The sequence below is a fragment of the Arachis ipaensis genome, chromosome B9, assembly GCF_059453495.1.
Source record: "Arachis ipaensis isolate K30076 ecotype BB chromosome B9, ASM5945349v1, whole genome shotgun sequence".
NCBI lineage: Eukaryota > Viridiplantae > Streptophyta > Magnoliopsida > Fabales > Fabaceae > Arachis > Arachis ipaensis.
This window is the reverse complement of record NC_142444.1, coordinates 54,094,060-54,119,823: the sequence shown is the minus strand read 5'-3', so window position 1 is coordinate 54,119,823 and position 25,764 is coordinate 54,094,060. Positions and strand designations below refer to the sequence as shown.

General features: G+C 40.5%; 1 non-coding gene across 1 annotated transcript; it reads left to right on the top strand.

The window, feature by feature from the left end:
• The first annotated feature begins 24,431 nt into the window (after positions 1–24,431).
• LOC148544693 (small nucleolar RNA R71) lies at positions 24,432–24,538 on the top strand. Its single transcript, XR_015900338.1, has one exon. It is a non-coding gene; the product is annotated as a small nucleolar RNA R71 (small nucleolar RNA).
• The last annotated feature ends 1,226 nt before the right edge of the window (positions 24,539–25,764 follow it).

Sequence of the window (25,764 nt, the reverse complement as noted above, 5' to 3'; positions counted from 1 at the left end):
GCAGGTAGTTTCCAAGAAAGGAGGGATGACAATGATAAAAAATAACAAGAATGAGCTAATTCCTACAAGGACCATCACAGGATGGAGAATGTGCATAGATTACAGGAAGCTCAACACTGCTACTAGGAAGGATCACTTCCCCCTGCCTTTCATTGATCAGATGCTTGAGAGGTTAGCTGGTCATGCTTTTTATTATTTTTTAGACGGATATTCTGGATATAACCAAATTGCAGTGGACCCTCAAGATGAAGAGAAGACGACATCACATGTCCTTTTGGAGTATTTGCTTACCGGAGAAAGCCATTTGGACTCTGTAATGCCCTAGCAACTTTTCAGAGGTATATGCTTTCAACTTTTTCTGATATGGTTGAAAAGTTTATTGAGGTATTTATGGATGATTTTTCTATTTTTGGTAATTCTTTTGAATCCTGCCTTAAGCATTTATTTCTGGTCTTGAAATAGTGTCAAGAATCAAACCTTGTTTTAAATAGGGAGAAATGTCACTTTATGGTCACAGAAGGTATTGTTCTTGGACACCGAATTTCAAGCAAGGGAATTGAGGTTGATAGAGCCAAGGTGGAGGTAATTAAAAAATTACCACCACCAACTAATGTGAAGGCAGTCAGGAGTTTCTTGGGTCATGCAGGATTTTATAGAAGATTTATAAAGTATTTTTCTAAAATTGTTAAACCATTGAGCAACCTATTTTTACTGATATTCCTTTTGTATTTGATGCTGAATGTCTGTATGCTTTTGAAACTCTGAAAGCAAACCTTACCTCTGCTCCCATCATAGCTCCCGCTGATTGGGCTTTGCCATTTGAATTAATGTGTGATGCTAGTGATTATGCTATAGGAGCTGTTTTAGGATAGAGGCAAGGTAAGCTTATGCATGTCATCTACTATGCTAGTCATTTATTGAATGATGCTCAAAAGAATTACACAACTACAGAAAAAGAATTATTAGCTGTTGTGTATGCTATTGATAAGTTTAGGTCCTATTTAATTGGTTCTAAGGTTATTGTTTATACTGATCATGCTGCTTTGAAGTACCTTCTAACCAAGCAGGATTCTAAACCAAGATTGATCAGATGGGTACTGCTCATTCAGGAGTTTGATATTGAGATCAAAGACAGGAAAGGGTCAGAAAATCAAGTGGCTGACCACCTTTCTAGAATTGAACCTGAAGAAGGAGCGCACCCACCCACAGCTGTGACTGAGACATTCCCAGACGAGCAACTTTTTGTCATTCAGCAGGCTCCATGGTTTGTAGACATTGCAAATTATAAAGCCATGAAGTTCATCCCAAAAGAGTACAGTAAACAACAAGTGAAGAAACTACTGACTAATGCAAAGTACTACTTTTGGGAGGAACCATATGTTTTCAAAAGATGCTCAGATGGTATAATTCAGAGGTGTATCTCAGATGAGGAAACACAACAAATTCTTTGGCACTGTCATGACTCTGATTATGGAGGCCACTTTGGTGGTGAAAAGACAGGACATCTACAAAGGTCCTTCAGAGCGGTTTTTACTGGCCGACTCTCTTTCGGGACTCAAGAGCATTTGTGAAGAACTGTGATAGATGTGAGAGAGCTTAGAATCTCCCTGCCAACTATGAGATACCACAGTAGGGGATTCTTGAGATTGAGCTATTTGATGTGAGGGGTATTGACTTCATGGGACCTTTTCAACCTTCATACTCCAACACTTATATCTTGGTGGCAGTTAATTATGTGTCTAAGTGGGTGAAAGTTGTGGCTTTGCCCACCAATGATGCCAAGGTGGTGATGAGCTTTCTTCAGAGATATATTTTCACCCAGTTTGGTGTCCTAAGGACACTCATTAATGATGGTGGAAGTCACATCTGTAACAGATAGTTGGACTCACTTCTACAGAGATATGGAGTCCGTCATAAAGTGACAACCCCCTATCACCCTCAGACAAGTGAACAGGTTGAGGTTTCTAACAGAGAACTCAAGAAGATTCTAGAGAAGACCGTTAGTATCTCAAGAAAGGATTGGTCCAGGAAGCTTGATGATGCTCTCTGGGCATATAGAACAACATAGAAACTCCTATTGGCAGGTCCCCTTATCAGTTAGTCTATGATAAAGCCTGTCACTTTCCAGTTAAGTTGGAGCATGGGCGTACTGGGTGATCAAGTTTCTGAACTTTAATGCTCAAGCTACAGGAATAAAGAGGATGCTTCAGCTGAATGAGCTTGATGAGTTCAAGTATTCTGCATATGAGAATGCCAAGCTCTATAAAGAGAGAACCAATATATGGCATGACAAGAAGATTGCCGTCAGAGTCTTTGAGCCAGGTCAGAGAATGCTTCTGTTCAATTCAAGGCTCAAACTCTTTTCCGGGAAGCTGGAATCCCAGTGGTCAGGACCGTTTGTGGTAACAAGAGCATCACCATATGGTCATGTAGAAATTTAGGAAGGGAATTCTGACAGAAAGTTTAAAGAGAATGGCCAGAGGTTGAAGCACTATCTTGGAGGCGAGATTGATCGCCGAAGGTCTACTCATCTGCTGAAATAGCAGAACTAACCATCAAGCTAGTGACGTTAAAGAAGGGCTTGTCGAGAGGCAACCCGATGTTTTCGTATCCTTCCGTTCGATTTCTTTTACTTTGATTTTATTATTTATTTAGTTTTGTTTGAGTTTCTACTGTTTTTTCTTTGTTTTATGTGTGTTTGGATCTTGCAGAGTAATTAGAACAGAAACAGGTGCATGAAGACAGAGTTTCGGACACCCTGGAGAAGCTAAGCTCGGATTGGGTGGCGCCTAACTTCAAAACCTCAAGTTAGGCCCCACATTCAAGCTAATTTTGAAGATGCTTACTGATAGATCCCAATTTTGTGGTTTATATTGTGTAGAATTTAAGGGGTTTTGTCAATATTTTCCGCACTTATTCACAAGAATTGCATGGTTTTGTCTTCTCTTCCTAATATTGCTTCATGATGGAAAACATGCTTCTTTTGCCTTAAAATTGCCATATTTTGATCCTCTTTTATTACCATTCGATGCCGTGATGTGTTTGTTGAGTGATTCTAGAGTTTATAGGGCAAGAATGGCCTAGAAGAGAGAAAGAAAGCATGCACAAGTGGAAGGAACATGAAGAATTGAATTTTGGGCAATTCAGCTTTGACGCGCACGTGCACCTCACGCGTACGCGTGGGTGCGGAAAGTTAGGAATGGCGTGCGAAGATTGGCGCATCTGCGTGGATTAGCGAAATCTCCATCGACGCGCACGCATGGATTGCGAAATTCAATCGACGCGCACGCGTGCATGATGCGTATGCGTGACAAGATGCACGTGACCTCATTAAAAGAAATCGTGCCTAGTGATTTTGGAGGCTCAATAGGCCCAAATTCAAGCTGGTTCTGCATGGAAAAGACCTAAAAATCATAGGGGGAAAGGGGAGGGGGGATCATCCATTACACACTTAGACACAATTTTAGCTAGTTTTTGGTTTTTATTCTTCTAGAGGGAGAAACCCTTGTTCCTCTCTAGATCTAGTTTGATTTGATCTTCCCTTGTTGAATTCTAAATTGGATCTTGTTGATTTCTAGTTTGATTACTTAATTTGAATTCCTTAGTATAATTTTGTTAGATCTTGTGTTAGATTCATGTCTTCTTGTTATTTCCTATTTTTTACCCATTTTGTGAATCTTGTGGATCTTGAATTGTTAATGTTACACTGATGATTTCCATGATTGATTGTGTTATTTGAGTGATTTTTCATTGATAATTGTTAGTGGGTGACGAACTGATTTCCTATCGGTAAAGAAATTCACAAATATATGATCGCGTTGTAAGTATAGCTTCTAAACCAACAGAAAATCCTTTCGTACAAACGTTTGGTTGTCACAAGTAACAAACCCCTAAATAAATTGATAACCGAAGTATTTAAACCTTGGGTCGTCTTCTCAAGGAACTGCAGGAAGGTGTTCTTATTATTGGTTATGAGTCTTGTAAATTGGGGGTTTTTAAACTAAGGAACAGGTAATTTAAATGACAAGAAAAATAAATAAATAACTATAAAATAAACACTTGGCAAGGTATGAAAATTCGGAAGTCCTATCCTAGTTATCCTTATTGATGGTGATGAGAATTGAGTTTTAATCCCACTTAGTCAACCTTTACTAAAGCAAAGGAAAGTCAAGTGGACTAATTAGCCTGATCCTTAAGTCCTAGCCATTTCCTAAGAAAGGACTAGAGTTAGTGGAATCCAATTCAATTAGCAGAAATAACAATTATCAATCACGATGAGTTTGATAACTCAAGAGTCTCCAGTTAATTAATTAAAGCCAAGAATATCAAAAGCTAAACCAAATAAGAATCATAAATCTGAAATACCTCAATTGCATTAATAAGAGAAAATCAATCCAAACATAAAGAGTTCATAAGCCAAATTGGTAACATAAGTCAGATACAAATAAAAAGCATTAGAATAAATAAAAATATAAAAGGAATATTAAACCTGATAAGGAGTTGAAATTCTAAATCCTTTAAGAGGAATCCTAATCCTAAAACCTAAGAGAGAGGAGAGAACCTCTCCCTCTAAAAACTACATCTAAATTATGAAAAGTGAATAATTGACGATCTCTCCATGAATGGATGCATTCCCCCACCTTATAACCTCTAATCTGTGCTTTCTGGACTTGGATATGGGCCAAAAAGGGTTTTAGAAATCGCTGGGAGCGTTTTCTGCACGTGGCGTCTGTCACGCGTCCACGTGGGTCACGCGGTCGCGTCATCTGGGAGTTTTCCTTGTCACGCGTTCGCTTCGGTCACGCGTACGCGTCATTTGCGTTCTACTCAAGGTACGCGTCCGCGTCAGTCACGTGTTCGCGTCGCTGCCTTTTCGCACTAGGCATGCGGCCGCATCGTCCATGCGTTCGCGTCGCTGCCCTTTTCTTCAAAACTCCATTTTTTTGCTTTTCTTCCATTTTTGTATGTTTCCTTTCTGTCCTCTAAGCCATTCTTGCCTTGGGAGATCTGAAAACACTTGACACACAAGTCACGACATCGAGTGGCAATAAAGGGCAATTAAAATTAATATTTTTAAAGCATAGGAAACATGTTTTTCATATATATCACATAACAAGGAAGGAAAAGTAAAACCATGCAAATTATATGAATAAGTGGGTGAAGGATTGAATAAATCACTTAAATTGAGCACAAAATACATCATAAAATATGGGTTTATCAACCTCCCCACACTTAAACAATAGCATGTCCTCATGCTAAATCCAAGATAAAGAATAAGGTAAGGTGGTGGAATTTTATGCAATGCATTCTATTCTAAATGCAAGCTACCTAAATGAGTCATGCAATTCTAGTTATTATTCACTTGTATATAGGGCTTACATGTAGTTAAATTAATTCATATCCTCAAGGAATCATATATGCATAACCAAACCCTAGATAATGTTAAAGCACTTTTACAATTGAGATGGGTAAAAATATTTCACAAAATTTCAAGATAATTAACAATTAAGCAGAGATATATGGTGATGAGGTATTGAACCCTCACTGAATTTTGTGTTTACTCTCTAGTCACGCAGTGTTTATTGGGTTAATCACTCTATTCTTTTTCTATTCTTGCTTTCTAAATCTTTGTTCTTCATCTAACCAATCAACAATTATGGAATACAGACATACAAAAATCATGAGTCTTTTTCAAGGTTGTAATGGGGCCAGGGTAAAGGTAAGGGTATATGTATAAGGCTAAGTGAGCTAATAAGTGAATCCTTGATTAGTCTAAGATCTCACCTAACATACATACTTTATATAATTTTAAAGTTCCTTAACCTATTTACCCAAAAATTTTCCACTTTGGATTACAAGCTCATGCATTGAATTTAATTTTAAAACTTTGCCCCCATGTGCATTGATTTTTATTTTGCAATTGGGAAATTTTTGTATCCCCTTATTTAAATACTGAAAATATTTTTTTTCCATCAATGCACATGGTAATTCAATTGTTTTGATTTCACATGAGCATGCTTCCCAAATTTTGTTTTTGAAACAACTTATTCTTTTTAAATTCCTACTTTGCTTCTATTATCCCATGTTCCCACAAAATTTCCCGCACTTAAACTGTACACAATATTTATCTTAAGCTAACCAAGGATTCAACTTGGGATTTTTATTTTGTTTTTCTGCTTAAGGCTAGTAATGTGGTTATAGAACAAGAGGGGATTAAGAAGCTCAAGGGGGCTAACAAGGGTGATGTAAAAGGTAGGCTAAATTAGGATAAGTGAGGAAAAATTCAAATGATGGCCTCAATCATCTCTTGGTATGTATCTATATTCTATATTGGACATATAGATTAAAACAAAGTAAAGAACATCAGAATGAAAAAGAAGGGTAAAACACACAGGAATGAAATTTATGGTTTGAATGTAACCATACAATTAAGCTCAAAACTCATAGGCTGTGTGTTCTCCAGCTCAAAAATCATATATCAGTTATGTATGTCATGCAAGTAGAAATTAAGAGTTCCCATTATTCTCAATGTAAATATTAGGGTGGCTTTTAAAATCTTAGTATTCCTCCTTGATGAAATGTTGTTAACTAACTAACATGTAATGCTATATACACAAGGTGTGTGGATTGTTTTAATTTACTAAAGTTTCTAGTTTACTCCTTTTTATTTTCAATCAAACCAAACTAATATATGCTAAAAGGGTAAACTATACTAATTAATCCACATATTCTATAACTAATAAGTTTAGAATTACAAACTAAACTAAATGTCTAAGATATAAACTAAAGTGCAAAATGCGGAAATAAAGTAAAAATACAGCAAAAGAACAATGTGCAAGTACTGAAAAATAAAAATAAAGATAAAAAAATACAGAAAGATAAACAAAATAAGATAAAAAGAGTCTGTAGTGGTTCACCAAAAAGATACGCCAGGGATGGCGACCTCCCCACACTTAAAATATAGCATCGTCCTCGATGCTCACTCAAGCTGGGTGTGAAGAAGTGTCATCACCGGAAGGATGAGCTGCTGGAGTCTCTGTGGTGGCCTGAAGGTCTGCAGACTGGATAAGTGTAGGACGATCTGTCTGCTACAGGGGAAGCGCAGACTGTAGAGGAATCTCCGGGTCTGCGGCCTGTAGCTGGTGGTGCTCCTCATAATGTGGCGCAGTCTGCTCTGGTCCTGCCTGCTCAGCCTGGGTAGGTGTCTCCTCCTCGTGATCATCCTCCTCCACCTCAGATGTATCAGAAGGGGTGTCAGGCTCGGAGGGGATGTCGCCGCCGGATCGGATCATCAACTTGAGGTGCTCATAGCGTCGCTTGTTGCGACGCTCAGATCTCTCATATCACCGCTGGTTGCGGTGCTCCATCTGGTCCAGCTGCTGAAATAGGCGGTGCACGAAGTGGTAAATGGGCTCTGATGCAGGTGGAGGTGCAGCGGTGGTAGCTGGTGCAGTAGTGGATGAAGAAGGGGCAGCTGAAGGTGTGGCTGTCTCATCAGAAGCGGTGAGGAATAGGGGTCTGTAACCTAAAGCCCGAAACTTCCTGCTGTGAGGGATAATCTTCTTGTAGTCTGCAGCAGGTGGCTTTTCATCAGCAAGCTCCCAAGGCACGTCGGCTCGACGGCCTAGCTGGGTGACCAGATAAGGGAAAGGGAAAGTGCCTCTGACATGGACCCTGGCCATATAATACCGGATGAAACGTGGCAGATACAGGTCCTTACCCTCCATCACACACCAGATGAGGGTGATCATAGCAGCGGGCAGCTCTATCTCATGAGTGCTCGGCATCACATAGTTGCTCAGAATCTGGTGCCAGAGCCGAGCCTCATCATAGAGATAAATTAGCTTGATTCCCTTAGGCATCACTGTGTTCTTTCCCATGACCTATGGGACAGTAGGATCAAGGGCTATTCTCTGCTTGACAGCATCCCAGTCAAATCTCATAAAGCGCATATCCTCTTCAACCTTTTGGTAACCGTCAGGCTGATCAGATTTAGGCTGAAGGTGGAGGATGTCCTCAATAGCTTCCTCAGTGACCAAAATCTGTTTCCCTCTGAGGTGCACTGCATCCAAGGAAGTCTTGAAATAGTTGCAGCAAAACTCTCTGACCCAGGAAGCATTGACCTCTGTCAAGTTTCTCACCAAGAAGAACCAGCCTCTCTGTTTTATCTGTTCGGAGGTGTACTGCTGTAGTTCTTCTGGAATTTTTAGAGTTCTCTCCAGGTACAGGTTCCTGGAAGTGGCAAACACTGGATACTTTAGCTCACAGTATCTGTTTGCAAATTTAACTGGATCATTGGCATGAGGAGCTGGTCAGCCTTCTCCTGCCGGGTAAAGTGCTTTTCCCGCCAGGAGTCATCATGCAAAATATCCAGGATGGACATAGAGGATTCGCCTTTTTTTCTTTTGCCGGTGGTTGCTTTGTCTTTTCCTTTGTGTTGAGGGTTAGACATCCTGAAAAGCGGAGATTCCAGGATATAATTGAAGAAAAAAAAAGCAGGAAAACAAGTAGGCAAATAGGATTTATCAATGTAAGCATAAAGGCAAACGAGCAGTAGAATTATTGAATGAGTTAAATATATGTACATTTTGGACTGTATTTGAGTGAAAAATCTGAGGTGAAAAATCACAATCCAAAATATAATATAAGTAGAATTCATGTTAATTAGGAAAAACAATAATCATGCCTTGAGTTAGAAAGTTAAAGTAGTTAGTTAGAAAGCAAAAAGAGAAGTTAGAGAGTTAAAAGTGGGTGATAGGTGAAAAGGTAGTTAGAAAGTGAAAGCAGTGAGTTAGTAAAAAGGAAGTTAAAATAGGGGGCATGATAATGGTTTCCTAGTTAACAGTAAATTTCACAAGTTTAAAGAATAATCAACTCATAGTCAAGCAAGGATATCAGGTTATTGATGATAATTCATATAGGTACCGGAGTAGCTAAAATTAAAATGAAATCATCAATAAAGCAAGTTATTAACCAGGGAAATGAAAGGAATAAGAATGCGAGCCCGTGTATTCATGAATTGGTTTGGTTATGGCTAAGTAATGTAAAATGCGAAATTGCCAAAACCAATACATGAATGAAAATGAAACAATTTGCAGAAAATTGGGCAGCATTCCGGCTAAAATTGGATGTTCCCGGGTAATAAACAGCAGAAAAAATCAGTTCATAAAAATTTAAAAAAACTGCAAATAGACACAAATAACATGAACATGAAAGAGTAGTGTAACAGCAGCAAGAAACATGGAAGAACAATGTATGAACAATATGAACATCACAGCAAAATCAGAATTGCGAAATAGATAAAACAGGTAGCAAGAACGGCGCAATTATAAGGCCTAAATCCACTAACCACATCCTAGCTACCTAACCACCTAAAATCCACTACAAACATGCATCTCTAACTATCCTATTCCGAACAAAAATTGAAAAACTAACTAAGGAATCGAAAAGAGGAATCGCAGAATGGCGGATCCTGGTATGTGTATGAACAGAGGTGAGGGCAGAGAGATGGTGGTGGTGACGAGGTGGTGCTGGGAGGGAGCACGACGGCGCGGTGGTGGCGGTTCGGTGGCAAGGGCGAGGTGTTGGGTTAGGGTTGGGTGAGGGGTGAAGGAAGGAAGAAGGGGGCGAGGGTGGTAATGCTGTGGTGGTGGTCGGTGGTGGGAGACGGCGTTCTGAGGTTGGCCGCGGTGGGGGGGGGGGCAGTGGCGGATAGGAGTGGAGGAGAAGGAAAGGAGGGGAGGGGAGAGAAGAAGGGGAGAAAGAAGAGAGGGGGGTGTTGGCGGCGTGGTGCGGTGGTTGGGGCTGGCCGGTGGTCGGCGGTGGTGGGCAGCTGGTGCGGTGGTGGTTGCAGAGGATGGAGGGAGTTACAGAGAAGGGAAGAAGAAGGGGGGGGGGTATGGGTGACGCGATGGGGTTAGGGTTTGCGTGACTTAGGGTTAGTAGATTTAAATCCACGCGAACGCGTGGGGCACGCGGTCGCGTGACTAGGGTGAAATGGATTTGGCGCGGTCACGTGATCGACGTAGTCGCGTGAGTTAGGTAAAAGATGGGTGACGCGGACACGCGAGGCACACGAACACGTCGCTATAAATTGTGCTAAACGCATACTTTCAGCATCGTTTCAGCGCAACTCTCTGGTTCCATTTAGGGGGCTATTATTTCCATGCGACACGGACGCGTTGCTCATGCTTTCGCGTGGGATAAGTGTTTTGGAAGTGACGCGTTTGCGTCAGGGACGCGAACGCGTGGGCCGTTTTGTGCTAAGCGCACACTAGCCGCACGATTCTAGCGCAACTTTTTGGGCGTTGGATCTTTACACCGATTTCCTTCTCACGCCCACGCGTGGCCTGCGCGCTCGCGTGGGGTGAGCCATTTTTTTTGCAATTATGTAATTATGTAGTATGCAATGCTAATGCAAATGCTACGAATAATATCCAGGTTCAATGAAAATAAAACAATATAAAAATAAACAAAACGAAATAAAATTGAAACAGGAACGATCATACCATGGTGGGTTGTCTCCCACCTAGCACTTTTAGTTAAAGTCCTTAAGTTGGACAATTGAAGAACTTCTTGTTATGGTGGCTTGTGCTTAAATTCATCCAGAAATCTCCACCAATGTTTGGAATGCCAACAGCCTCCGGGGTCCCAAACTAGGTATGTTAAGCTTTTGAGCAGCTTCAAACAGATTCTCAGGTCTCCGGGGTGACGAATGTCAGAATAGATTCCAGGATCCCAAACTTTGCTTTTAAATCCGCCTTTGTCTTGATCTATATTCTTCCAACTGGGCGGTTTAGAAATTATATTCTCACCAAGATGACCAAACGCCTTCCGAGACCCATTCAATTGAACATGATACCAATCCTTGCACTTCGAATTGAAGCGTGGAATCTTATTGAATCTTGCACACCAGCTCTGAGTACGAGCCATTTTCCTCTTACTCTTAAAGCTGCAGAGAGCTCTAAGCTGGCCATCTGTTTCAAGCAAACCATATTCAAGTGGAAAAGTAAAGATAAAGGTTAAGGATTGTACCCACTTGAAGCTTGTATTAGGTGGTAATGGCCTTGGGATAGGTTTTTCCAGTGGTTCTGTAAGCTCTACTCCCTTGTATTCTTCTGTGAATTCCTCCACTTCCTTGCAAAATTCTTCAACTGCAACTGCGTCCTGATCAAAGTCTTCTATGTCTTCCTCGTCACTCAAGTCATAAGTTGGAGGTTGAGAGAAATTTACTTCGACATCATCTTCGTATTCACTTGGATGAGGTTCTTCAGGCTCAAGGAATTTAGTTGCGGATGCAAGTTCGTGACTAGGAGAGCTTGATTCATGATCATCATTGCTTATGGAATCAACTTCGTGGTCTGTTCCGTCCAATTTTTTACAAGGTATATGCATTGGAGGTTGTTCACTATCCTCCTTGGCATCAATTTCGAACTTTTCAGCAGAGTCCTTTACAGTTCTCGATTCCCATGGAGGTTCAGCATCTCCTAAATCTTCAACCACTTCTTCTTCTACAACTATTATGGCTTCCTCCACTTGTTCCAATACAAAGCCATGCTCCTCATTGTCCACCGAAGTTTCTAGTGTCTCCTTCATGCTTTGCTCTTCTTTGGATTCTTCACATGTAGCCATGGGAGTACTTTGAGTGCTCAGATGTCGGGAAGCTATTATATTTACTACCTCGGTTAAGGCAGTAGTGAGTTCCGGTACGTCCCTTTGCATCTTCGCTTGTCCTTGAAGAAGAACACGAAGGTTGTCATTCATTGGAGATTGGGATGGATATGAGGGTTCATTGGTTGGGAGAGATGGTTCATAATAAGAATATGGTGGTTCTTGGGAGTAATTGGATTAGGATTGTGGTGGATAAGGGTCATACGGTGATGAATGGTGAAAAGGAACTTGTGAGTGTGACGGTTCAAAGCTATCTTGAGAGGATGATCTATAAGCACAGGGTGGGGCTTGTTGGTAATTATAAGGGGGTCCACCATATCTATTGCTTTGGCATGCATTGTAGAATGGTCCTTGCCCATGATATCTTGGAGGGCGTTGTTGCCTAAAGGGTTGATCAGATCCTCTTGGCTTCATCCATCTTTGATTGCTTAGACCTTGATGCATATTCCTGTTATAGCTTCCACTCCTTTCAACAAATTTAGAACCAAACTCAAAGCGAGAGGGGTGAGAATTCATGGTAGCTAATAGAAATAAAAGGGAAAAACAAAAACAAATAAACAAGTAAAAGAAAAATATTTACAATAACCAATAATAAGGCACACATTTGCAATTCCCCGGCAACGGCGCCATTTTGACGAACTGATTTTCTATCGGTAAAGAAATTCACAAATATATGATCGCGTTGTAAGTATAGCTTCTAAACCAACAGAAAATCCTTTCGTACAAACGTTTGGTTGTCACAAGTAACAAACCCCTAAATAAATTGATAACCGAAGTATTTAAACCTCGGGTCATCTTCTCAAGGAACTGCAGGGAGGTGTTCTTATTATTAGTTATGAGTCTTGTAAATTGGGGGTTTTTAAAATAAGGAACAGGTAATTTAAATGACAAGAAAAATAAATAAATAACTATAAAATAAACTCTTGGCAAGGTATGAAAATTCAGAAGTCCTATCCTAGTTATCCTTATCGATGGTGATGAGAATTGAGTTTTAATCCCACTTAGTCAACCTTTACTAAAGCAAAGGAAAGTCAAGTGGACTAATTAGTCTGATCCTCAAGTCCTAGCCAATTCCTAAGAAAGGACTAGAGTTAGTGGAATCCAATTCAATGAGCAGAAATAATAATTATCAATCACGATGAGTTTGATAACTCAAGAGTCTCCAGTTAATCAATTAAAGCCAAGAATATCAAAAGCTAAACCAAATAAGAATCATAAATCTGAAATACCTCAATTGCATTAATAAGAGAAAATCAATCCAAACATAAAGAGTTCATAAGCCAAATTGGTAACATAAGTCAGATACAAATAAAAGCATTAGAATAAATAAAAATATAAAAGGAATATTGAACCTGATAAGGAGTTGAAATCCTAAATCCTTTAAGAGGAATCCTAATCCTAAAACCTAAGAGAGAGGAGAGAACCTCTCCCTCTAAAAACTACATCTAAATTATGAAAAGTGAATAATTGACGATCTCTCCATGAATGGATGCATTCTCCCACCTTATAACCTCTAATCTGTGCTTTCTGGACTTGGATCTGGGCCAAAAAGGGTTTTAGAAATCGCTGGGAGCGTTTTCTGCACGTGCGTCTGTCACGCGTCCGCGTGGGTCACGCGGTCGCGTCATCTGGGAGTTTTCCTTGTCACGCGTTCGCTTCGGTCACGCGTACGCATCATTGCGTTCTGCTCAAGGCACGCATCCGCGTCAGTCATGCGTTCGCGTCGTTGCCTTTTTGCGCTAGGCACGCGGCCGCGTCGTCCATGTGTTCGTGTCGCTGCCCTTTTCTTCAAAACTCTATTTTTGTGCTTTTCTTCCATTTTTGTATGTTTCCTTTCTGTCCTCTAAGCCATTCCTGCCTTGGGAGATCTAAAAACACTTGACACACAAGTCACAGCATCGAGTGGCAATAAAGGGCAATTAAAATTAATATTTTTAAAGCATAGGAAACATGTTTTTCACATATATCACATAATAAGGAAGGAAAAGTAAAACCATGCAAATTATATGAATAAGTGGGTGAAGGATTGAATAAATCACTTAAATTGAGTACAAAATACATCATAAAATATGGGTTTATCAGTGGGTACTTTTTAAATTCAATTTAATTGCATTTTGAATATGTCTTTTAGTAATGATTACCATGTGTTTGATGAAATGTTTCCTTTGATTATGGAGTAGTTTTCTTTACTCTTGGCCTAGGCTAAGGGAATTGGGTAAACTTGAGTCATTGGGTCTAATGGATTTGGTGATTTGAGAACCCTTAGTGGTCAATTTGATGACCATTGACACTAGCCTACTACTAAGTCAATTGGTAGCTAGGTTGGGCCTTATGGATTGATGTTGACCAAGCCATTTAATATACTTTAAGTATAGAAGTAAACTTAATGAGTTTGGTTCCTCATAATTATCAAGATATGGTTATTAGACAAGGATAGTGATCCCAATTCCTATGCCTAGCCAAGAGTTGCTTTTATTATTCATATTTGAACCCCAAAAATTCCCATTGTTTGATTCTAGTTTTAGTTACTTGTTTAGTTTTAGAGTAGAATTATATTGGATGTTCTCTTATTAGTTTGAAATTGATCATACCTTACCTTAGTTGCTTGATTTAGTTTCTTGCACTTTAAGATTTCTTGCTTGATAAGTCTCTTAGTTTAATTTCTTGCTCATGACTTGCAACTCCGGAATTTTAACCAATGTTGATGCACATGTTTACCCATTTTCCTTGTGAGACGACCCGAAGTTTGAATACTTCGGTCACTTTTATTGGGGTTGAACTTTGTGACAACCAATTCCTTAAAATTTAATTGAGAGTTATTAGTTGGTTTGGAACTATGCTTACAACGAAGTTCTTTTTCTATTGAGAAATTCTAGACCAACAATAATTCTTACATCAAATTTTTGGCGCCGTTGCCGGGGAATGGTTGCAACGTATGCCTTGACGTTGGTTATGTGAATATGTGAATATTGTAGATAGTTTACTTGCTTTCAATACTTAGTTGTAGTTTATATTTCTTTTGTACATGTGCTATGACTCCCAAGTTTGATGATTCGGTCTCAACCGAATTCTAGCTTAGCCGAGTTTGACCTTGAGATTGAAATAACTTTGTTACACACTCGGCAAGCTAGACGGCGGTTGGACTATACAGCTAGTACTTCGGCCTCTCTTGAGGAGCATACCGAATCACTAGACAGTACCGAGAGTGACTTGGAGTCTGCTACTTCCTATTCTTCTGTTGGCACTGCTAATACATCTTTGCATCCCACAGGTGAACCATACATGGTGGAGCCATGCCGGATCACTTTGCATGAACAAGGGGCTCCAAATATCATACTTCAACCTTTGCAAGAAAGGTATCCCAACCTTGACCCAAACTTTGAGTTGAAGAATGGCTTGATAAATCTACTTCCTAAGTATCATGGGCTTTCCGGTCAAGACCCTATTCGACATCTGAGAGATTTTCAAGTTGCTTGTTCCACGGCTAGAAGACATGGAACCGGTGAGGTGGCTATTATGGTTTTTGCCTTTCCTTTCTCTCTTGAGGGGCAAGCAAAAACATGGTTTTATTCACAACCGGATGAGATTGTGACCAATTGGGATTTCTTGAGAAGAGAGTTTCTAGACAAATTCTTTCCGCCGGAGAAGACCAACTACATCCAGAAGGAGATCTCGAGTATAATGCAAAAGGACCAAGAGAATTTGTATGAGTATTGGACTCGGTTCAAGAGGCTATTGGAATCTTGTCCACACCATGGATTGGATACTCATTTGCTCATTAGTTACTTCACCGGAGGTCTTTGTCTGGAAGATAGAAGATTGCTCACCGCTTCTAGTGGTGGTTCCCTTTCCAAAAACAAGACGGCGGAAGAAGCTTGGAGCTTGATAAATGATGTTGCCGAGGCTACACAACATGTAAGGGTAAGAAGCAATCCCCTCAAGGGTGTGGTAGAAGCACCACCTTCTGAAGCAAGCTTAACTAAGGTGCTTGGGGATATGACCACTATCCTTACAGAGATGCATAAAGAGCAAAAGGCATTCTATTCCATCCAAGCCATCCAAGCCCCACCCCAAGTTGGTCAACTTGAAGGCCCTCCTAGAATTTATGGTTTGTGCTCTAGCACCACACATTACACCAACCAATGCCACCAAATTCAAGAGGAGTATGCCCTTGCCGTGGCCAATGTAAATTACAACAACCGTCCACTGATGCACGGAAACTTGTCCCTTAACAAATCTCCCTCGGCAAGTATACCGAATTGTCGTCAAGTAAAAACTCACAGTAGAGTGAGGTCGAATCATACAGGGATTGATTGGTCAACCAACTTTAATTGGAAGAATGTTCTAGTTGAGCTAAGCAGAAAGTGAGTTAAGAATTGCAGGAAATTAAATGGCGGGAAAGTAAATAGCAGAAAATAAATGACGGGAAGTAAATTGCAGAATCTTAAATGGGAAAGGGAAGTTTAGCATGAAAGTAAATGGCATAAAGTAAAGAGAATGGGTAAGATCAGAAATGGGGAATTCATTGGGCTTAGGAGATGTTGCATTCTCCGGATCAAGTTCATTTTCATCTCTTCCTCAATCAATGCATTCATTGATCTCCTTGGCAATCTTAAGTGATTGAATTCCAATTCCTTAGTAATTCAATCTCTCAAATCAGATCAATAGCCAATTCCTTGGTCTAATTGCTCATGAGAAGAGATGAAGTGTGGTCACTGATTATACCATATGTATTTCCATATCAAAGTATTGGGAGAATTATATGTCACCATATCCGCCCAAACCCCAATTTGGTCCAACATGAGAAAACATTTCTAGCATGATCTCTTCATCCCTTTTCCATGGTTCAGAAGAGATCCAAGTATGAATAGCTTCTTTTCCAAGATAACTACTCAATTGGATGAAGATTGAAAGCTTTCTAGTAAAATCAAGAGAAAAGAAAGAAGAAGAATAATGAAAACTATTATTGATCCATCAAATTACAACAGAGCTCCCTAACCCAATGAAAGGGGTTTAGTTGTTCATAGCTCTGGGAATGGAAAGCAAAGATGGAGAGTACATTCTGAAAGTTAAACTAGAAGTGCAGAGAAAGTAAAATACAGAGAGTAATTCTAATAATGCCAAAAGCTCCTTTCTAGTTCAAAACTCTCCCTATTTATACTATTCTTCTGATCTTCTAGTTGGCTCTTCAAGTCTTGGATATGGGCCTTTAGATCTTGAGTTGAAGTAGTTATCTTCTTCAGTGGGCTCAGCTTTACTTGCAGAGAAAGTGTGAAGTAGGCAGGGACTTTAGCTTAGGGCGTAAGTGGTGTTAACATTAAGTGAAAATGTGGGGTTGAGAATGTTAGTGACAATCACCTTTTTCACTAACGTTCCTAACCCAAAGTGGTCCATGTTAACTTCAACGTTAGTGGCACTAACGTGACCACTAACGTTGACCCTTGGCCCTTCACAAACGTTACTGGAGTTTACCTTTTTCAATAACGTTGAGAGTACCCCTTTCTCCCTACGTTAGAGTTCACGTTAGAATAGTTAACGTGGCCTTTAACGTAGGCTTGCCAAATCTTCGAGAGCGTTAGTGACACTTACCTTTGTCACTAACGCTTCAGAACGCCCCTACTTCCCACGTTAGAGTTCACGTTAACTAGGTTAACGTGACTTCTAACGTGGTATTGATAGCCATCTCTAACGTTAGTGACAAAGGTGAGTGTCACTAATGTTAGTGATTCTTGCTCCCTCCACGTTAGAGTCCACGTTAACTAGGTTAACGTGGCTTTTAACGTAGCCAATATGGGCTTAGTCCAACGTTAGTGACAAAGGTGAGTGTCACTAACGTTGGCATCATCTTCTTCTTCCACGTTATAGCTCACGTTAACTAAGTTAACGTGGCTCTTAACGTGGCCAATTGCCCCTTTTGGAACGTTAGTGGCACTTACTTTTACCACTAACGTTGGAGTTCTACTTCTCTTCCACGTTAGCTTCCACGTTAACATAGTTAACGTGGCAAATGACGTGGGCTATGATAGCTCACGAAGGCATTATTGGCAATCACTTTTCTCATTAACGTTGCAAGCTAGCCTTCATTCCACGTTAGTGGTCATGTTAGCTAGACTAACGTGGCTACTAACGTGGTTTTTCCTTACTTCCTTTGTCCTGAAATCAAGCAATAAAGTGCATCAAAGCTCTAATCCAAGTTATGAGATATGCATCATTCAATTTGTCCTTTAACTCATGCATAATTCTCATGAAATCATGTAAAATTCACAATGTTTGCTTGAATCAAGATGTAAGTGATTATTTACCCAAAACTTGCTTATTTTCTAAGAAAATGCATGAAACTACCTTAAAACCATAAAGAAAAGGTCAGTGAAACTGGCCAAAATGCCCTGGCATCACAACACCAAACTTAAAGCTTGCTTGTCCCTAAGCAAGTACTGGAACAAGAGAATGATGAATGAAATGACAAGATGAATGAATCATTATTGTGGAAGTCATGTTCTTGGTTTTATGGGGTTTCATGCATAGCAACTTAGGTTCATTCCTTTACTGGCTTTCAGACCTTTATCATGCCTTGAAATACTCACTTGATTGTACCCTTTGAGACTTTTATTTATTGATCCCTTTGTCTTTCCAAGGTTTATTTCATCCTTAGGCTGAGTGTTCTGTGAGGGGGCGACTCTTTAAGATAAGCTTTCAGCCAACATTCCCGAACCAGTTGGTTCAAGGTGCTGGGTATTAAAACACCCCAAGGACTTACTCCCTCAAGTCTCTCTCCCCCATACATGCACACCACAGGCACATGGTTTGTTATTTTTTTTCCTTGAGGTCTTGGTGTCCAGCACCTCTTTGGGTTACTAAATGTTCTGTAGCAAGGTTGCTCTTGATAGTAGATTTTCAGTTGATAATCCCGGGTTAGTTAACCCAAGTTACCAAGTGATGAAGCACTCCTAAGAACTTATTCATCCAAGCAGATCCTTGGTACAAGAGCACCACAGACACATCCCTCAAGTTTCAAGCCCTTGGTGCCTAGCCTTATTCTTTATTAACTTTTCTTTCTTTTTCAACCCTTATTGTTCTTTTCCTTTTTCTTATTAGGATCTTATTATTTAGCTAGTCTCATGGGGGTGTGTTTCAAGTATATGATTCAGGACAGATAGTTGCCTTCCCACCTTGTTGGTGAACCAACTTAGCTAAGTGATTACTACACCACAAATTTAAGAACCTACTCCACAACTTGAACATCACTCTGGTCTTTCATAACATCTCTTTTTTTTTATTTAGCTTAAAAGGACAAGCATACAATAAGCAAGATGAAAATGAAAACAGGCAACTTGACTAGCAAGCATAGACCTAAGCAAAAAAAAAACATCAAATTCTAGTGAATTAAGCTTAAAGAGTGACTATTAATCAAGGGCACATTCAGACTTCCAAATTGATTATTTCCAAGCATATGGAATCAAGTAACAATATAACCTTTTGGTGATGCCTTCCAGCTACCCATTTGTTGTCATCCTCCATAGCTTCTGCATCCTTCCTCGCTTCCTTGGATGATGGTGCACTGTTTTTCCAAAAGATTGATTGAATCGCTGCAAAGTTATTGGAAGTTTCTTGTCCCCAAATCACTTGAGGGATAGTTAGTATGCATGTATGCTTGTGCATTTCGGAACTTAACTTGGTGTGTGAACACCAAACTTAGTTCCTTGCCTAATACAGCAGGTTGAATGCATGCAGAAAATCTCATGTGTTGTTATCAGCAAGACAACTAGAAACTAACTACTGTTAAGTGGTTCCCCTGATTGGTTGGATCTAGCAATTTGCCCTTGAAGGAGTGTAGTGTGATTCTAACTGAAATCTTTGGTGGAACATCAAACTTAGAATTACACACTCACTCTTGTATTGTTTTGGTGTGTAACACCAAACTTAGCTCCTCACAATACGGGGGAAACTACTTGTGATTTTTATTAAAATGCAAATGAAAAGGGAACTACCTTAGGTTGGGTTGCCTCCCAACGAAGCGCTCTTTTAGCGTCGCTAGCTCGACGATTCCTCCATCACTTGAGGTGATACTTCACTTTGGGGTTTTCCCTCATGTTGCCCATGTAGTGTTTGAGCCTCTATCCGTTAACAGTGAACGTCCTCTTTGAACTTTCCTCCATGATTTCTATGTGCCCATACGGCGAGACCTTTGTGACAAGAAAGGGTCCTGACCACCTTGATTTGAGTTTCCCAGGGAAGAGTCTTAATTTGGAATTGTAGAGGAGCACTTGCTGTCCTTCTTTGAAGCTTCTGGGTGTTAAATGGAGGTCATGCCTTCTCTTTGCCTTTTCTTTATAAATCTTGGCATTTTCATAGGCTTGAGATCTGAACTCCTCCATTTCTTGCAGCTGCAAGACCCTCTTTTCACCAGCAGCAGTGCTATCAAAATTTAGCAGCTTGAGAGCCCAGAGGGCTTTGTGTTCCAGCTCCAATGGTAGATGACAAGCCTTTCCATACACCAGTTGGTATGGAGACATCCCGATTGGTGTTTTGAATGCCGTTTTGTATGCCCAAAGAGCATCATCTAGCTTCTTCGACCAATCCTTCCTTGATGCTCCCACAGTCTTTTCCAGAATCCTTTTTAGCTCTCTGTTAGATATCTCAGTTTGCCCACTTGTTTGGGGGTGGTAAGGCGTGGAAATCTTGTGTTTCACCCCGTATCGTAGGAGGAGAGCTTCTAGTGGTCTGTTACAAAAATGGCTCCCTCCATCACTGATGAGTGCTCGTGAGACTCCGAACCGGCTAAAGATATTCTTTCTGAGGAAGTTCATGACCACCTTGTTATCATTCGTTGGGGTTGCAATAGCCTCTACCCACTTGGAAACGTAATCCACTGCTACCAAGATGTACTTGTTTGAATATGAGGTTAGGAAAGGTCCCATGAAATCGATGCCCCACACATCAAACAGTTCCAGTTCTAAGATGAAATTTTGTGGCATCTCATTTCTTTTGGGTAAGTTTCCAGCTCTTTGACATTCATTGCAATTCTTTACCAGTTCTTTGGCATCCTTGAAAAGGGTGGGCCAAAAGAATCTGCTTTGTAATACCTTGGCTGCAGTTCTGTCCCCTCCAAAATGGCCTCCATAGCATGAGCTGTGGCAGTTCCACAAGACCTCTCGTCCCTCTTCTTCCGAGACACATCTTCTCAAAATTCCATCTGAATACTTCTTGAAGAGATATAGTTCATCCCAAACAAAATACTTTGCGTCATTGATGAGCTTTCTTTTCTGGTGTTTGTTGATGTCTGGATGTAAAGCCCCAGTTGCCTTAAAATTGGCAATATCTGCAAACCAGGGTGCTTTGTGAATCGTCATCAACTGCTCATCTGGGAAGAACTTATTTACATTTGTATCATGTGTTCCTCCTTTATCATGAGAGATTCTGGATAGGTGATCTGCTATCTTGTTCTCCACTCCTTTCTTGTCTTTGATTTCAATATTGAATTCCTGCAACAATAAGATCCATCTTATTAGTCTTGGTTTTGATTCTTGCTTGGCAAACAAATATTTAAGTGCTGTGTGATCTGTGAGGACAATCACTTTGGCACCAATGAGGTATGATCTAAACTTGTCAAATGCAAAAACTATTGCCAGCAACTCCTTTTCAGTAGTGGTATAGTTTCTTTGAGTATCATTGAGGAATTTGTTGGCATAGTATATCACATGGACCAAGTTATCTTTCCTCTGTCCTAACACTGCCCCAATTGCGAAATCAGATGCATCGCACATCAGTTCAAATGGTAGGTTCCAGTCAGGTGGAGAAATGATAGGGGCAGAGGACAACCTATTTTTCAAGTTTTCAAATGCCAGCATGCACTTTTCATCAAAGATAAATGGTGTATCAGACACAAGGAGATTGCTTAAGGGCTTGGCTATCTTTGAAAAATCTTTAATAAACCTTCTGTAAAAGCCAGCATGCCCTAGAAAACTCCTAATTGCCTTGACATCACTTGGTGGAGGTAATTTTTCAATGAGTTCCGTCTTGGCTCTATCCACTTCAATGCCTTGGTTAGAAACCTTATGACCAAGAACTATTCCTCCTGTCACCATAAAGTGACATTTCTCCCAGTTCAAGACCAAATTAGTTTCTTGGCATCTTTTTAATACCAGGGCCAGGTGATCTAGGCAATTAGGAAAATACTCTCCAAATACTGAGAAGTCAACCATAAAAACTTCGATGAATTTTTCTATCATATCTGAAAAATAGAAAGCATGCAGCGTTGGAAAGTTGCAGGTGCATTGCATAGCCCAAATGGCATGCGCCTGTAGGCAAACACTCCATATGGGCAGGTGAAGGAGGTTTTCTCTTGGTCTCTTGGATCAACCACTATTTGGTTATATCCTGAATAACCATCGAGAAAACAGTAATATGCATGTACTGCAAGTCTTTCCAGCATCTGATCCATGAAAGGAAGGGGGAAATGATCTTTTCGTATAGCTTCGTTGAGTTTTTTGTAGTCTATGCACATACGCCATCCTGTGACGGTCCTTGTAGGGATTAGTTCATTCTTCTCATTGGGGACTACAGTGATTTCTCCTTTTTTTGGAACAACTTGCACAGGGCTGACCCATGGGCTGTCTGAGATCGGATAGATCACTCCTCCTTGCCACAACTTCATGACTTCTTTCTGTACCACTTCCTTCATGACTGGATTCAGCCTCATTTGGGGTTGAATGGATGGTTTGGCATCATCTTCCAACAGTATTTTATGCATACATATGGCCGAACTGATTCCCTTCAAGTCAACAAGGGTCCATCCTATGGCATCTTTGTGCCTTTGCAATACTTCAAGTAACTCTTCCTCTTGTTCTTGGCTGAGGGATGAATTTATGATCACTGGATAACTTTTGTTTTCTCCTGGATATGCATACTTGAGAGTGGGTGGCAGTACCTTTAGTTCAAGTTTGGGTGCTTCTTTCTTCCCATTCTTCTCCTCTATTGTGCCCTGAACTTGAATTTCAGCTGTTGCAGCTTCTTCGCTTGATGCTGATTCCTCCTCTTCTGTTAATCCCTCAAATTTTTCTTCTTCAAAAGTCTCTTGTACTACATCTTCCAGTGAGTCTAACCTCATACATTCTCCCGATGGTTCCTGTGGATAGTTCATGGCCTTGAACACATTGATCATCATTGTTTCATTGTGTAGTTTAAGGGTCAGTTCACCCTTTTGGACATCGATGACAGCTCTGGCAGTAGCTAAGAATGGCCTGCCCAAGATGATAGAAGCCTTAGCTCCTTCCTTCATGTCCAACACTACAAAGTCTGCTGGAAAGATAAAGTCTCCTACCTTCACTAGCAAGTCTTCCACTATGCCGTGAGGAAACTTGAATGATTGGTCTGCCAGTTGTAAGGCCATTTTTGTTAGTTTGGCCTCCTCAATCTTCATTTTTTTCATCATAGCTACAGACATCATATTTATGCTAGCTCCTAGATCACATAGAGCCTTTTCCACTGTTATTTCTCCTATAATACAAGGAATCTGGAAGCTCCCAGGATCCTTCATTTTCTGGGGCAATTTATGCTGAATGATGGCACTACATTCTTCAGTCAGTATCACAGTATTGTTGTTCTTCCAGCTTCTCTTCTTGGTCATCAACTCCTTCAAGAACTTGGCATAGAGCGGCATTTGCTCTATTGCTTCAGCAAAGGGTATGTTAATCTGTAGTTTCTTGAAGATTTCTAAAAATCTGGAGAACTAGCTGTCATCCCCCTTCTTCTTCAGTTGTTGAGGATATGGGACTTTCGGAACATATGGCTTCAGCTTTCCTTCCTTTTGATGTGAGTTGGAGGTGGGGACTTGAACTTCATCTTGTTCCTCCTTCTTTCCAATTGAATATTTCTCTTGTGATTGCTTGGAAGTCTCCTTCAGTTCCTTCCCACTTCTGAGGATGATGGCTTGACACTCCTTCCTTGGCCTTGACTCAATGTTGCTGCAAAGGTCATGGCCAGGAGCTTGCTGGAATAGGTAGCCAATTTGTATCTCAAGTTTCTTGATGGCAGCATCTTGATTTTACAAGTTAGATCGCACTTTCTCTCAGAACATCTTACTATCTTGAATCTCCTTGCATATGCCTTCAAGTAGAGTCTCAATCATTGATAGTCTTTCTTCCGATGATGGAGAGTTGAGATTGGAAGGATGAGAAGGGCCATTTTGACCTTGGTATGGATGTTGAGAGGTGTTGTTGGGTGGGTGTTGGTATGACCTCTGTGTGGAGTGTTGGTGAGTTACATTGTTGTTGGGGTTATGGCGTCTCTGATCTTGGCCTTGGTCTTGTTGATTTCCCCACCCAAAGTTTGGGTGGTTCCTCCAACCAGGATTATACGTTTTAGAGTATGGGTCATGATTCTGCCTAGGTGAATTCCCAATGTAGTTGGCTTGTTCCTGATCACCCTCTGCTTCTTCATTCACTCCTTCTTGGGTTGTTGTTGAAGTGGTGATTGCTGCTACTTGATTCCTCTCCATCTTCTTGGTGAGGTAAGATAATTGCTTGGTAATCATCTTGTTTTGAGCTAGCAGTGCATCCACATTGTTCAGCTCCATCACTCCTCTAGTGTTGCCTCTTTCAGAAGCATAGAGGTAGTCATTCTCTGCTACAGTCTCAATGACATCTATGGCTTCTTTAATGGTCTTCTTCTTGTTCAGAGATCCCCCGGATGAGTGGTCTACTGCCTTCTTTGATTCATACGAAAGGCCTTCATAGAAAATGTGCAACTGCACCCATTCATTGAACATATCTGGCGGGCATCTTCTTGTCAAGTCTTTAAACCTCTCCCATGCTTCATATAGAGTCTCACCATCCTGCTGCCTGAATGTTTGTACCTCAACTCTCAACCTGTTAATCCATTGAGGAGGATAGAATCTTGTCAAGAACTTGTTCACCACATCTTCCCAGGTTGCTAAACTCTCCTTTGGAAAGGATTCCAGCCATTTAGATACTTTGTCCTTGAGCGAGAAGGGAAACAGAAGTAATCTATAGGTGTCAGGATGAACACCATTAGACTTTACAGTATCGCATATCCTCAGGAAGGTGGTTAGATGTTGATTGGGGTCTTCTTGGACACTTCCTCCGAATGAACAATTGTTCTGAACAAGGGTGATGAGCTGTGGCTTTAGTTCAAAGTTGTTGGCATGTATGGTTGGCCTTTGGATGCTACTTCCACAGTTTCTTGGGTTTGGGTTGATGTAAGAACCCAGAACTCTTCTCTCTTGTCCAGCCTGATGCGCTGGACCTTCTCTGCCATGGTTGTGAGCCTCTTCTTCATGATGGTTCTCCATATTCTCCTCCATGTCTGGTTCAAAGTACTCTTCCTCTTCCTTAGCACCAACTACTCTCTTTCCTCTTGCTTCCCTCCTTAATCTAAAGAAGGTCCTCTCAAGTTCAGAATCAAAGGAAGTTGAAGCCCCGCTTCTTCTACCTGTCATACAACCAACAAGGCAAAAGCAAGAAAGATAGATGCAGACAGTAATTTCTACAGAAATGCTGTTAGTGTGAGTGATGCAATATATCAAACAGTTAGTGGGTTAGTGACTGAATTGTAAACAACAAAGAAAATGGGTAGGGGAAAGGGGAGAAAATAGCTAAACTAAAAGTAAATTACTCAAATGAACTTAAATCAAACAAAATAAAAACAAATGCTCAATCTAGTTATCCACCTATTTAATCATTGTTGATACAAAATCAATCCCCGGCAACGGCGCCATAAACTTGATGCACGAAAACTTTTCCCTTAACAAATCTCCCTCGGCAAGTATACCGAATTGTCGTCAAGTAAAAACTCACAGTAGAGTGAGGTCGAATCCCACAGGGATTGATTGGTCAAGCAACTTTAATTGGAAGAATGTTCTAGTTGAGCTAAGCAGAAATTGAGTTGAGAATTGCAGGAAATTAAATGGCGGGAAAGTAAATAGCAGAAAATAAATGACGGGAAGTAAATTGCAGAATCTTAAATGGGGAAGGGAAGTTTAGCATGAAAGTAAATGGCATAAAGTAAAGAGAATGGGTAAGATCAGAAATGGGGAATTCATTGGGTTTAGGAGATGTTGCATTCTCCGGATCAAGT